This window comes from Chamaea fasciata, unplaced genomic scaffold (assembly GCF_029207755.1).
Source record: "Chamaea fasciata isolate MVZ Bird 193981 ecotype frontalis unplaced genomic scaffold, bChaFas1.0.hap1 SCAF_5, whole genome shotgun sequence".
Classification (NCBI taxonomy): Eukaryota; Metazoa; Chordata; class Aves; order Passeriformes; family Sylviidae; genus Chamaea; species Chamaea fasciata.
In genome coordinates, this window is record NW_027094090.1 from 70367534 (window position 1) to 70382260 (window position 14727).

General features: G+C 42.7%; 1 protein-coding gene across 11 annotated transcripts in view; it reads right to left on the bottom strand.

Annotated features, from left to right (window-relative positions):
- SOX5 (SRY-box transcription factor 5) overlaps positions 1 to 14727 on the bottom strand; it is a 455968-nt gene that overhangs the window by 18100 nt on the left and 423141 nt on the right. The gene's annotated exons all lie outside the window — the stretch shown is intronic.

Consider the following 14727-nt stretch of genomic DNA (forward strand, 5'->3'; position numbering starts at 1 on the left):
CTAAAGACACTGCCAGAACAACATGCTAGGGCAATTAATTCCAGTGTTCTCTTCAAGAAAACACCTCACTTCCCCCTGAATTGTTTGACTTTACAAACACAAAGGTGTTCCATTTTCCAACTGTTTTTGTTTTCCCAATGACTTTTGCTCATGAGCATTCTATCTTCCTGACAATCATATGTTTAAAAATAAATCTTTCAGGGAAGCAATACTAACATTTCAAAATCTCAGGCACTGTGCCTTGTGCAAAGCTAAGAAAATGACATGAAATGGCATGATAATGAAGTGGCTCCAGTCGAAAAAATTCTTTTGAGCTTCTTCCTGAAAGGAAAGATTTCTGTTTCCTTGCTCTATTCCACTCCTGTTGACTGTAAAAGATCAATAAACTAAAAAAACTTTCAGTTTTCACATGGCAACTGTTCCATGTAGCCTAATAATGTCACTGGGTTGCGTTACACAAGAAAACAGAAAAGAGAACAATGCGAATACAGAAATGCTTCCTGCGAAGTGATGTCCCTGCATCTGCAATTCAAAGAATGGTTCAAATTCATGTAAATCACTGCACAACGATTGTTCTCAGGAAGAGTTAGAAACAAGGCTGATCTGCTCAACTTTGCATGCTCACAGAGTTTAGGGAACATGTGGTTAGCTTCCCTATTCCTTACATTCATTTTCACTACGAATTCCTTTCACACTCCTGGTGCTCTGTCTATACCCTGACACTTCACCATGGAAAGCATGCAAGATGAGTTATCCTCTTGGGTTTTGCAGGGAAAGCTCATGCAGCAGACTCGGCCTATCCTAAGCAAAAGGGTTTCCATAACACTACCAGGCACAGCAGATCCAAAAAGCTTGGAGAAACTTCAAATAAGCACCTGAACTATTCAGGCATTTGGCTTTACCGAGCTCTTTGATCCACCATTTTTAACTCAGCTCTCATTTCCAAAGCAGCCTGCCATTAGTCAAAAAGTCAGGAAGAAGTTGACTTTGTATTTCTTCCAAATCGATTGCAGATATATAATGGAAGTGAACAGTTTTTCCTCAGGAAAAAAAAATCTATTTACTGTCAACTTCATAGTGCTAGAGTTCAAAAAATTTTACGTCAGGAATCATTTTAAAACACTGCCACCAAGCTAGAGTGTAAAAGAACATTTTCTCTTGTTGGCTATATTATGGGGGAGGGGAGTTACTCTGCTGCAGACTTTTTTTGAAACATGTGTAAACCTCTTAGAAAAACAGAGCTGAGAGCACAAAGGGCATGGGCTTAACAGCTTCTTCTTAGGGCAGTAAATGCAGGTCCTGGAGTCAGAGGCAGTTCCATTCCCAACCACACTTCGCTGACATGATCTGATTGAGTCCCCAGGTCAGTGGATACTCTGGAATGCCGCCTGCAGGTATGGCTGATTCATCAGAGCCTCACTTTACAAGCCCACAGATGCTGCTCTGCCACACTCCACCTTGGGCAGAGTTCAGAGTTTTGAGGTACAGTCATGCTGGATGAAGTGAGGGAGCACAGGTGTGACGGAAGGTGGGCCGTGAAGGAATTATGCCAGGTGAGCACGGAGCTCCTGGGCTGCTCTGTGCAGCCCCGTGCATGTGATGCCTCAAGTTCTAGCTTTCATGTTTTTCACATTCTGTGCTGCCTAGGGGTGTAGTTCTGGGCCTCATATTAAGTGCTAGTCAGCTCTCTTCACAGAGTAGGGAGACAAAACAAATCCTTTTCCTGCTGAAAACCAAGGACAACTTTCAGGTCCAAAAGCACAAACAATGGTGGGCTGAAGGGAGGAACAAGAAGGATGGGTCCCCCACAATCTGAAGCTGTAACTGGACAATTAAACCCCAATATGCAAATGGACCAAAACTTATAAAAGTGTGAGACCTTGTGACCAGCTAGCCATTTTGTGACCATTCTTAGTCCATCTTGGGTGTAGCCCTGGTCAGTCCTGCCCAAGGTATATCCTTAAAGGCCTTTCAATAAACATTAACTTTATTCTCTAGCTCTGTCCAGTCTGTGTTCCAGGTCAGCCTCCCCAAGGCACCACGTGGAGGTGGCTCTCTGGGGAACTGTAACATGAGGAGCATTGAAACCATCCTTTTAAAACAGTGATAATTTACTCCTTGTTACTTAAACGTGTGATTCAGCCACCAATGATAAAATGGCGGCTAAAAAGAACTTCTGCATGACATTGCTCTTGACATAGAGGATCAAAGCAGTCAGCTGTACTTTTCCATGTTAATATTCAGAAATGTTCTTAATATAAAAAGCACAAAGGCAACAATAAGTCTAAGGCCTGCTCTTGCCTGAGCCTCAGCAACAGCACATATCCTGTGAGTTAAGGCTATGGGAGCTGGGGTTGTCCAGCCTGGAATCGAGAAGGTTTTAGAGTGATCTAATTGTGGCCTTTCAGTACCTGAAGGGAGCTGATGAGAAAGATGAAGAGAAAATAACTATTTACAAGGGCCTGGAGTGATAAGACCAGGGGCAATGGCTTCACACTGAAAGACAGTAGGTTTAGATTAGATGTTAGGGACAAATTCTTTGCTCTGAAGGTGGTGAGGCTTTGGATCAGGCTGCCCAGAGAAATTATGGATGCCCCATTGTTGGAATTGTTCAAGGCCAGACTGGATGGGGCTCTGTACAACCTGGTCTGGTGAAAGGTGTCCCTGCCCATGACAGGGGGCTTGAAGGTAGGTAATCTTTAAGATATCTTCCATCTCAAGCCATTATAAAATGTCAAACTACCCAACTGCCCCTCTCAAAAACGCAAACAAAACAGTATGAGGTGAGCAGAAAGAGACCAGCAACACCCTGGCAGGATGTAAAAGCCTGACTATAGGTCAGCAGCATTGTGATTTCCTGTCCTACGCTCTTCCCACAGCAGCTGATTTTCCCCACTTTTACAATTACTTAATGTTTGAAAGGGACTAAGCAGCAACCCCATGTCATTTTGCTTGAAAACATTCAGTTGATGGCTTACTGCTTTTCATCAGATAGAAGCACCTATTTACCTTTCCTACAGAGTCTTTCAGTTTATGGGCAAGCATTTCTGGAACCTCCAAAGAAATAAAGAAGTTTTTTTACTTCTCTGATCCCAAATAAACTGGCAACCTGCTGATATCGCTATCCCAGCCTCCCCTCACAGAATCACAGAACCACAGAATGGTTTGGGTTGGAAGGGACCTTAAAGATCAACCAGTTCCAACTGCACCTCACCAACCCAAAACAGACAAGGACATCTACATAATAACTTCAGACAAGAAATCTACAGGGATTTGAAATCTATCCAAAACCAGGATCTAGTTATCATCATTATCATAACTCAAAATCAAATTACACGTTCCCCAAACTGCCACCACTCTGCTGTGTTGGATTAGCTGTTTAAACAGCAGCAAGATGAGCCCCTACCCAGTGACAACAGGTGGGTACAAGTATGTTGGGTCCAGCAGAACATCCCTTTGTTTCAGGTATGAAATGCTGTTCATCCTATGAAAAATGCCAGGTGGCATCTACTGCAGCTTAGAACTAATATTGCTGGGAACAACAGGCAAGGTTGGTCCAAATCCAGGAAAGATGGTGTGAAAAACTGCTTGTGAGACAAGCAATTCTAAAAATTAGACGGCACAAAGAAGCAAAAAACAAACAGCAAGTGATTCCAAATTTCTGAATTTTGTATCAGACCCCAGAAGGCTGAAGGGCATTTTATAAATATCCTATTTCTTTATGAAGGGCTTCCTAATCATTATTTCTATTGGACTGTAGGAGAGACTCTGTGCAGCGGCAGCAAGAGCTCTGTTGACCGGATCATTTAAAATTCTAATGGGTAAACCAGAGGAGATAATACTGTAGTGAGATTTCAATCTCAAAACAGCCCAATTGTTCAAAGTATAACCACAGAGGTTTCGTTAATAGCCGCAATGTGATGAAAAGTTTCTAAAACTTTATTAATCAAGGAAATTACCCTGCCAAAGAAGACTGATTTGTACCGCAACTCCTAGAAGTGCTCTAATTATATTTAAAAGAACAAAAACACATACACACATGGAATATGTCATGTAAAAAAAAAATACATTAAAAATGACTAAGCACCACAAGTCAGACTCAGTTTTGTGGTCAGCTGCAAAAGTTAGTTGGCTCTCTGTCATGGATAGCTGTCGTAGTTTAACAAAACATTGATCTAAAAATGACAAGAACTTGGTTGCAGTCTCTTTCATAGAAGAAACATAAAACAAGAAGAGTCAAAACATATGTAGAACAGCCTGATCCTGTTTGCCAGAACTCCTCCCACTACTACATAAAAGTGAAGCAAAACCTTGGAATGCTTGAGAAATAAAAACATCCTGATAGATTTGCCTACTGCCCTCCGCCCTCGCTGCTCCCATCTTGTGCTGGTTCATGGCACCAGCGCCCAGGGTGCACCTGAGACCATTTACACATCTACATTCCAGAAGGGCTCCACAGTCCTTCCAGAACACTGTGAATGCCGGGCATATGGCAGTGGATCCCTCCTCCCCCTCTCTGAGACATCCTTTTGGCTGGGGTGTTTGGCAAACTCTGCCGGCACTCTGAACTCCGTTGGAGTCGCGTTTTGGCAAGAGCTGTTTTTCCGATTGCATAATTCAAGGTTAGCACTTCTACTGAGGCAGTCCACTCTCCACTTTGCTGCTCTCCCCTCACCCTACCCCCGTCTTCCCTGACAGGAATGTTTCTCCTCTCAGTTTTGATGCCTGCAGAGAAAAACAGCCAATGTAGAATTCCCGAGGAGGAGTGTTCAGGAACATAACTTCACATTCCTGCTTTTCATATCCCAAGGGAACCGAAAGGCCAGGCAAAAAAAAAAAAAAAAAAAAGGTGGAGAGAGCCGAACAGTTACCTATGGAGTGCAAGGAGAAACCTGCTGATCATTTCCTGCACCTAAGAATTCCACACACACAGATGGACACAGCCTGCTACCTTTGCTCAGTGTCAATACATTAAAAAGAAACAGATGGTTGCCTTCTACTGTCCTTTTGTGTGTCTCATTTCTTCCCTTCCCCTCCAACTACTGTTTGTCCAGCTATTTCCCATATCAAAATGCTAAACGTGGTATTTTCAAATAGATTAGAGTTTTGAGGTGGTAGATTTTATCTTAGATTGATGAGCAGGACCTGAGACAGCATTTGGTGGGGTTTGTGTTACTGAGGCACATCTCCTCCCCCATCAAGGAAGGATACAACACATACCTTGGTCAAGACGCACCAAATCTCAAAGTTTGGGACAGATTAATAGCTATGATTGCACAATAGAAGTTCACTTTATGACAGAAAAACATATTTAATTATTAGACAAGCTGGTGGCACCAGGCGTTACCCATTCAACCCTGTGGTATTTTCCTCAGCTCTCCAAGAAGGTAAAGAGCCTTATGCTCCACCTAACACGAATGAAGACTTTGTAAAAGTAATCGTTCTATGCAATCCCTCTGCCTCTTGTAGTAATAAACATCAGGATAGCCTGAGCTCTAAACCTTTCATCCACAGTCTTCCCAAATGTGGAAAACATGAGGTAGCAGGCATTACAGATGACAGAGAGCTGGAAGAACTTGGGGGAACAACTGGCAATAGTGAGAGCTGTGCCCAGAGGTTTGCACATGATGAATTATTTGCATTCCAGACTCTGCTCCTACATATTAATGCCATGGTACTTCAAAACAGGTACTGTGCACACTATGCCTATGTCCTGGTCCAAACCTTGTTACAGCTCAGATCCTGTTACACCTCTAACTGCTGTAAGAGAATTTCCAGCTGTTTTCAGAGGGATCTTTGATTTAGATTTGGGTTTTGCGGTGTCACCTTGCCCAAGTGTTCTTCACTCATCAGTGAATTACCCACAACTTTTCACAAAGAAAGGCAGGATTATTAACTGTTTACCAGAAGGGAAACTGAGTCACACATTATGGGACTTGCCAAAGGTTCCTTAGTAAGACTGATACACATTTTAGTAACTGAAACTAGCACTCCTGAATCTTACAAAAAATTACCATATCAAGCTTGTAATTACTTTATGAGCGTGGAATTGTGACTCTTGCTGATGGCACATCGTACCAAGGCAAGCAAAATAAAAATAAAGCAGTTATAGATCCACCACTGCAATGGACCTTGCTTAAGTAACGCCTGCAGGGCTGTAAAGCTCATAAAAAAGCACATGCATAAATGATAAAATAGAGTGAGACTTTCAAATGTTGACTCAGTAATTGTTAAACCCCTTCTGGCTGCACAATTTTATAGTCTTCTACTATACTAATGAAAACGCAAGAAACAACAAAGAAGGGGTTTAGCCTTCCAATTATATAAACTCTGTGGACCACCAAAGAAGATGAAAGATTATTTATAATGTCACAGCAAGTTATCATTTGGGAGATTTTTTTGTTGTTGCATCAAAGTTTAGTACGAAGAAACAATGCATTTACCACCCCCTCAGCTCTTACAATCTTGCTTATCCAAGATCTCTATTTTTCATGGAATAATCCACCCACAGAATCTAAAAGCAGCATTGGAAACAAGAAAATAAAAGAACATTCTTTATTTGTGACTCCTCCTGATTTTATGGTACTACCTTCAAAATTATGACATGCAGTCTAAGTTGGGGCTACATCAGTTGCTAGAGGAACCGTATCTTTTGGTTCACAGCACTTATTAAAATCCATATTGCCTTAATACTGCCTAGAAATCTTTGCATCTGATTTGCAATCTACATGAAGTGTTCTACAGACTCAGTAGAGATGCTCCTTTTGAGGTGTTATAGGGAAAAGATCAGAATGACCACGAAAATCTAGACATTTAATTATTCTTCTCTCAGGAACAGACACCAATGCACAGAAAGATTTTGCTGAAACTTATACAGTAATTTTTCTTTGTTGTGTATTGTGGACACAGGGCTTCAGTTTCTAAAGGTTCTCAAGTCAGTATCTTTAAAAGCACTGGAGGCATGACAGAGTCCACTGAAATAAAAAGAGGAAAGTCCTCAATAACTTGGCAAGGGTCAGGCCCCTAATGTGTTGTGGAGTTTTTTTTTGTTTTTTGTTTGCTTATTTTGTTTTGATTTTTTTTTTTTTTTTGGTTTTGTGCTTTAAAATTCTTTATTTGAGAAAGAATGAGAGATTAACTTCATTCGCAGTGTATTATTTGGCTTGGAAACAAACTGATGGGAAGTAGCAATTCTAGAGGACACTGAGGTCCTGCTTTTCTTTCACTGTGATCTCTGAGAGACAGAGCAAACCAGGACTTTTACATGAAAATGCACACAGGACTGACCCAGCCCATTATTCTGAAGAAAGAATAAAAAGGAAAAGGAAATCAAAGCAGAAAGATGAGATGCTGTTTCCTTCTTAGGAAAGTTGTTACAGCACGGGCACAGGCACTGACCTCAACCAGATCCAGCTGTAATCTGCTGACTGCAAATAGGTTAAGAGTTCCATGACCCAGTTTCTCATCCAGACTGCTTCTTGGGCTGACATGGCCTGTAACTCTCTGTGATTTGTTCAGTCACTGCACCTTAATTTCCTCAACTCCACAGGATGGAGATAGTGATGCTTCCCCACCACTGTGAGGAGTTTTGAGGTCTCTGGATGAAATGTGCCATGTAAATTTTAATCTGGGACTTCACAGCAAGTCAGAAAGCAGTGTGCTGTCAGCTGATCAGCGTGGAAAGAAAACATTAACTGGAGGAGAGAGGTGGCACACTAAAAACGAAACAAGAGGAAAATCACAACCCACACAGGATTTCCTGGGAAGGAGGGTCTGCATGCATGCAAAGAGAAAGCAAGAACAGTCTCTTGCTTTCCTAGCAATTGTTTCATAAACAATGGGTGACTCAACTGCACAGAAGCGGTACAGCCATTACAGACGTTTTTTTAATCCATTTTTCCCTAGAAGGTATTCAAATTATGAAGGCCAATGTACCTATGCTTACACTTCTTCCAGCCATGCTGGACAGGTCAGGTCAGGCTGATCCTTCAGGAGCCCAGATGGACACAATTCACAGAAGAATCAGGCCCAGCCTCTATTACACTGAAGAGAGGCACTGCACTGATGCTGGAGTCCATGAATGTGCTGAAAGCCCCACTGACTTCAGACATGTGATTATGTAAAAATAATAAAAAAATCTCAGGAAGTAATAAGCTCTCATGGCTGTGGGGCACAGCTTAGAACTTAAACCCAAGGACTCAAAAAAGCTCAAAAGTCGTAACAAGAACTCCACATCACTTGTATGTTTGTTCTTTCAGGAGGAAGTTGATCCATCTTTATTGGGTTTCATAAAACTTCCACAACAGCATAAACAGCTGCAGTCCTCCCTGACCCACACTAGGCTGTGAATGTTTCCAATCTCTACCCTTAGGAGTGAATGGAGTCCTAATTCCCTTTCGGACTTCAGCAGCTACTGTGGGTCTAGGGCTCATCCCTTGCCTCTCTGCCGGCTGTCCTCCTTAACTTCAACTTTCATACACACATCTGTGGGCAGAATCCATCCCTTCATTTTTTATTAGGCTTCATGTTTTACTAGCTAACCCTGCCCCTGCAGCCCTGCCTTCACACGTCACTAAGGACACACACAAATATCCACACTTAATCTTGTCTTTGAAAAATGCATCTGGGCATTTAATAAAGGATGCTCAATCAGGAGTGGGGGAAAAAAAAAAGTGTTTTTTTTTAAGTGAAGAGCTAAAATCCCTGGGGGAATAAGAGAAGTCCTCACTGCAGAATCTCTCCCTCTTATGCGTAGGCACTTGCTAACTGAGAGTAGTGGCATTGTGACAAAAGCAGCCAAACCAAAGGCAGGCTTTGCTAAAGGAAAAGGGGGGAGGGGAGTTCTTCCACTGGCCATCTGTGAAAACAAGGCATGTGGCCATTAAATGCAGAGGCTGTAAATATAAATATACACAAGCTCCACAAAGCAAATGGAAGAAAAAAAAAGAAAAACAATGGTAAGGGGGGCACAGATAATAAGTGGATAAACTTTCAGCTGAAGTGAATCAAAATGTTTATTGCTTAATGATGGGCAAAACCAATTTTGATCTTTGCAGCGTGCAAGCCGGACCTGCATTTTGTTAATTGAATTTGTGGAAAGTTCCAGGAGAAACTGCAGAGGGTACAGTAGCCCTGTCGAACAGGACTCCTTGACCATGCATGATCCTGCTGAGGCTGCTGACTGGGCTTACTGGAAGTCTGACATCTGCGTGATGGATGGGTGATGACATAATACCTGCCTGACCTGTCACATGTTTTGAAAACTTGTGCTCTGTGCTGATAGCACGAACCAAGAACACAGCAATCCCCACACAAGAATTTCTGCTAGCAAAGAACCTCAGTGAAACAAACTTAGGAAGAGAGTAGGGAGAGGTGTGATGAGAGTGGGATATACAGTTGTTAGGATAACACATTCACTTTTGTGCTGTGGGACTTCGACAGGTCATTCATTGTCTGCAAGACACAACCTGGTCTGCACACTGTACAGCCATCAGTCCAAATGGATCTCTGCTCACACTGCGAGAACAAAAATATCACAGTGCTCGGCTTTGCTGAAGTTTTACAGGCCAGTGGGGAATAGAGTGGGCTACAGGACATACCCATTAGGTCTGCTGAACTTGCAGGGAGAAGTGTGGATGTGTGCGATATCTGTGGGTGACACAGCCTCTGCTAGTCCTTGAGAATGCTGAAGTAATATTTTCCAGTAAAATACGACAGAGATTATGAAACTGGGCAGGTTTCAACTCTCACAAAGTGATTTGACTTATGATGTTAGTACCGTGCCTCCGGACTAATTTTCAGTGGGTTTCTCCTGTTTGGGAAGCCCGGCTTGTACCAGGTCCCAGTTTCAATCATTACAACTTACTCAGTCTAGCCTGACCCACGGTCTCCCAGTGTCTGCAGCAAGAACAGGGTTACAGCCTGTTCTACCAACCCTTCTCTTTTCCTCTCCTGCCTGGCCTTCTGTCCTGCAATTTTCTCTTGACTTTCTGGTTCAAATCTAACCGCTAGGGGAAGAAAACAAAGTTATTGAAGCAAAATTCTCTGCTGCAAGAAAATTTTAAATGTCATGTGTGAAACCAACTAGTCCTTATGTGTTTAGTAAAGTGAGCTCCAGTGTTTTATTTCTCAAAGGCAGCAGGAACTGCAGGTTTGAGATTCTTAATATTCCCCTTCTTCCCAAGGGGAGAGCAGGGACAAAATTCATTTCAGCTCAGCAGATCACAGTGGTTTCTTAAGAGTTAACTCTGCTATCCCCATCCATCAGGCAGCCAGCGAGGCATCAGAAGGAATGATGGATGTAAAATTATTACAGGGCTGCCACCCGATATACTTTCTGCCATTTGTAACTAACGCTGGAACTGACACACTTTTTTCATTATTAAACATCCACATTAAGTCAACATTGGTCACTGTCATTTCACGTTTGGCACTTTCTTAAGAGGAAGAGGGAGAGGTGGGGGTGGGAGTGGGGAGGATGGTGGGAGGAGGGGGGAGTGGGAATGGGAGGCAAGACATCCTGAACCCAGTGTTCCATAAGCATGAGTAATAGGCTCCTGCTTACAATGCTGGAATAAATATTGTTACAAATAGCTATTTAGTCACAATCCAGCAGACAAGTACATGTCAGAGCCTTTTAAAAGGACACACTCCAAGCAATAACAGGGCGAACTTGTATCACAGGTTGAGACACACCAGCATGGGGATGGAGGTGGGGGGTGTGCGTTCGAACGTACTCAGCTTGGAGTGTGACTCCATCCCTACATACCAGAAAGGCTCCTGTGGCTCTGTGTCCTTACACAGCTGTCCCAGCCACTGCCAGCACTCAGAAACCAGTTTGCACCTGTGTACACATGTTCAAATACCTGCTTGTGTGCCCTCCTCGTCCTCCTTTGCCACAGAGGACATCCCTGAGAGTCTGGCTGTAGTGGGGGAGTTCCTGGCTGGTGTTGTGCATGTTTGTGTCGGGCATCCCTGAAGGAGTGCACTGTAGGCTGGGATGCATGCACACACACGCTGGCTCTTTGTGTTTGTGTACATCTCCCTTGTAGTTTTGGGGCTGAACAGAGAGGCCAGAGTTCCGTGGCTGATGCTGCCTGTTGTGGTGTTTACCCCGGCTGACAAGCTGAGCTCTGAGTATAATAGGTAACATTGTTTATGTATAGTACATATCAAGCTATAATTAACTGTAGATGACAATTACAAATAAAGCTATGCTCTCGGGTTTCCAAGAAACCACAAAAACACACTCTTCTCATTTATACAAGGAAATGTTTCCAAGAAAAGTAATGTAAAAATATGTTTTACTGCATTTGCAATTAAAATAGGTTTTAGTCAAATCCATGTTCATTGTGATGCTCAAAGTTTTTACTGTAATCCTCTGAAAATCAAATCTGTCAAGATGGTCCAAGTTGGATGCCCAAAAAGTGACTCACCCAAATCATCTTAGCCATTTTTAAAAATATTTTCTTATGTATGACTCCTTTTATACAGTTTCACTCCACTTCCCCAAAATTCCCGTCTGACTACTGTCTTAGCTGGCATGTCTGGCTGTCCACAGGGATCAACCCATCTGGGAGCATGAGCAAGAAAACAGGACACATATGAAGAGCCTGAAAACCTTTACCAGGGACTTCCAAAGATGATTTCCAGCCCCAAGCCTGCCCAGCCACCCCTGGCAGACAAATCCCCACCAAGAGTGTCCCATGGCCCAGAGCCCACCTCCACTAAAAGGCTGCAGAAGCAATTCTTGCAACAAAAAGCTCAAAAGGTCTCAGAGAATCACAAGTCTCCAAAAGTACACTACCCACTGCAGCAAAGAAGGGAGAAAAAATTGGGATAGCCCCAAACGAGTGTTTGTTACCTATGAATAATAATGTGCATTTCTAAGTACTAATATGCCCAGGGATACACAGATATATGTTAGGTTAATGCTCTCTGAATTCCACCCCCACCATCTCCAATTCTCTGGTCAGGACGCAAAAGTTACAGATATGATGTCTCAAAAGTTCAGGGGCTGCCACGAAGTCTCACGGTGGGGACCATGAGCTTCTGAAAAGGGAAATTCTGTAGTAAACCAGTAGCACTACTTCTTGCTAACCACATTCCCAACTATCTAATTCTCTGCCTCTCAAAACAGAGAAAAACAGAATAAAGTTCAATTGGAAATGGCAATACTTGCTTTCCTCTCAAAGCTTGCTCTTAGTGAGAAAACCTTAAATTCCTAGAGCAAAAAGACACAAAATTTAGAGAAGTTGGATTGTTTGTCTGGATATGAACTTCACATATTAAAATAGATCACAGAATCAATTAGGTTGGAAAACGCTTCTGAGATCATCAAGCTCAAATCAGTGAGCCCAAATAAAGTTTTGGCATTAGTTGTATCAAAACCCCCAAAGCCTAGAGCTGCTTTAGAAAAACTCTCTGTTGAGCAAACCATTTTTTCTTCCTGCTACCTAGTAAAAGAACTCCTGTCTGCCCTCCACGAGCCCACCAGGAGGTATGAATTAGAGAGGAAAATAAACTTCAACTGAGGTTGAGGGTGTGAAGTGAAAACAGAAGGAATAAGGAGAATCCCAAGAATAGGAAAGTAACAGAATAAAGTGAATGCAGATGGTTCCACTCCTGTTACTTAATCAAAAGGCTGTGCAGAGTCACTAGAGCCAGCATAAAGTCATGTGTTAGAACAACAGCTGATCTGTATTAAAGAAGATTAACTCGCAATGCCATGGTGGAGGGCCTGGGATTATTTTATGTGCTTCCATTGCCGAACAAGCCGTCAGCACAATTACTGCCCTCCGATGTGAATGACTGATCTGTAACCACAGCTAAACAGCATGCTGCTTAGGGGCCTGGGTGCTTCATGAAGATGAATTTCCATACCATCAAAGTGCTTTTAATGGGCTTCCTGATCCAACCACAAGGCCTGCTTTGCAAGTATATAGAACTCAGGATGAAGGCTTCCTGTCCAAAAGGATTTGGTCGGTTGTCACTTGACAATTCCCAGCCAGCACAAGGGAGGAGAGGGGGGAGATAGGTAGAGTTGCCTCTGCTTTGGAGGATTTAGAAAAAAAAAAAAAAAAAAAAAAAAAGGAAAAAGGAAAAAAAGGGTACAGATGCTTTCTGAATGCAACCAACTGCTGTATCCACAGCTGAATTCAATGCGCTTAACAAATAACGGCAATTTAGCTATGCTTGCGAGGAATAGCTTGAGTCACTTTGCATTAGCATCTGGCTGAGTGTTAAAGTCATTTCTACATGGGGAGCAGAGAAAAGGAATTTCTGCTCCGAGCATCCTTTCAAGAATGCTTAAATATTTGAATATAAATTCCTTTGTGCTTGTGATCACTTCTTCTTATATCTGACACTCTGCTTTTCCCTTTTCCCTTCTGGTGCTCTTCTCTGTGAAATGCCGTAAACATGCTCTATCCCTCTCTTTCTTTCTCTCTCCCCCATAGCAGCCCCCTTATTCTTCTGAGACAGAATGTATGTACTGGCAGATACCTATCACACTGACCTCTTTTTTTCCTTCCCCTTCCTCTCCAGAAAGTGCATGAAATTGGAGTCATTTCTACATCACTGACACCCAGGATGGGCTGAGGAAAAAAGTACAGCGGTGAGAGACTCACATGTACATTTAACATTCATTACGCAGGCTGCTGGCTTCTCACAGCTTATTGATCAAACTCCATCTAAAACCAGGGAAAATGGAAAGCTATCCAAATTAGCAATCTGCTCATTCTGGACAATATTGTTTGACTCACAAGCTTCCTAGGATGACTGGATTTCAAGTTTCTGCTAAATAGCTGATCATTTTTATTCAATCTATTTGTCTGCCTGTCTCAGTGAATCGCACAAGACCTTCGAGTGGAAGTGGTTTCAAGTAAACCTAGTTGACACCAAATGTGACAACGGGGATCCTTGTACTGCACAACGGCAGCTGTATCACCTCAGAAAATATTGCAGGGGAGGAGAGGAGCAGAGGAGAAAAGTCTTGCTAAGCACACGATGCTGAGACACGCACGTGAGAGCTGAGACGTGTATCTTAGGTGGCAGCATTGTAAGGACAGCTCACTGTAAATGTGGCAGCAAGCACTGGCAGGTCTATTTATCCTCCATAAGCCAAGGTAGTGCACAGAAAGACAGCAGGCACTTACAGAGAAACGAAGCAAATCACAACCTCACTGACACACACGACAGCTAGAGCACATACGAGTTTTACTAGAGAATATCCACTTCATTGGTATTTTGTTATGGCACAGCTTCACAGGCCAGGCCAAAAGCAGAAGGTGGTAAGGCCCATATGTTCTGCTGCCTCTAAGTTTCACTGCAAATATTTGGTGCAGTTTGTGTTGTCAATTCTCCGCTTTTCAATTTTGTTAAGTCATCTAACATGACATGACAGTGCTACATTGCAATGGTCACAAAATATCATATATGACGACCTCACAAGGCTAAATACCCAGAAGCTGAGCCTGAGTATCAGCAAAGCTTATGTTCCTAAAGGAGCTTGAATATTTTCAAATCCAGCTCATCTCACAAACACATGTAAGCATTTCCATAAAGCAAGATTTCCACTCAGACCCAGAGATTTCCAAGATCACCTTCTCTTAATACATGTTGACAGGCTGGAACAGAGAATTAGTGGTCTCCAAAGTTCTTGTGAGGGCTTTAACTATCTCTACCTCCTCCCCACTCTCCCCCAGGGGTCTCCAGATCGCTCTTTCA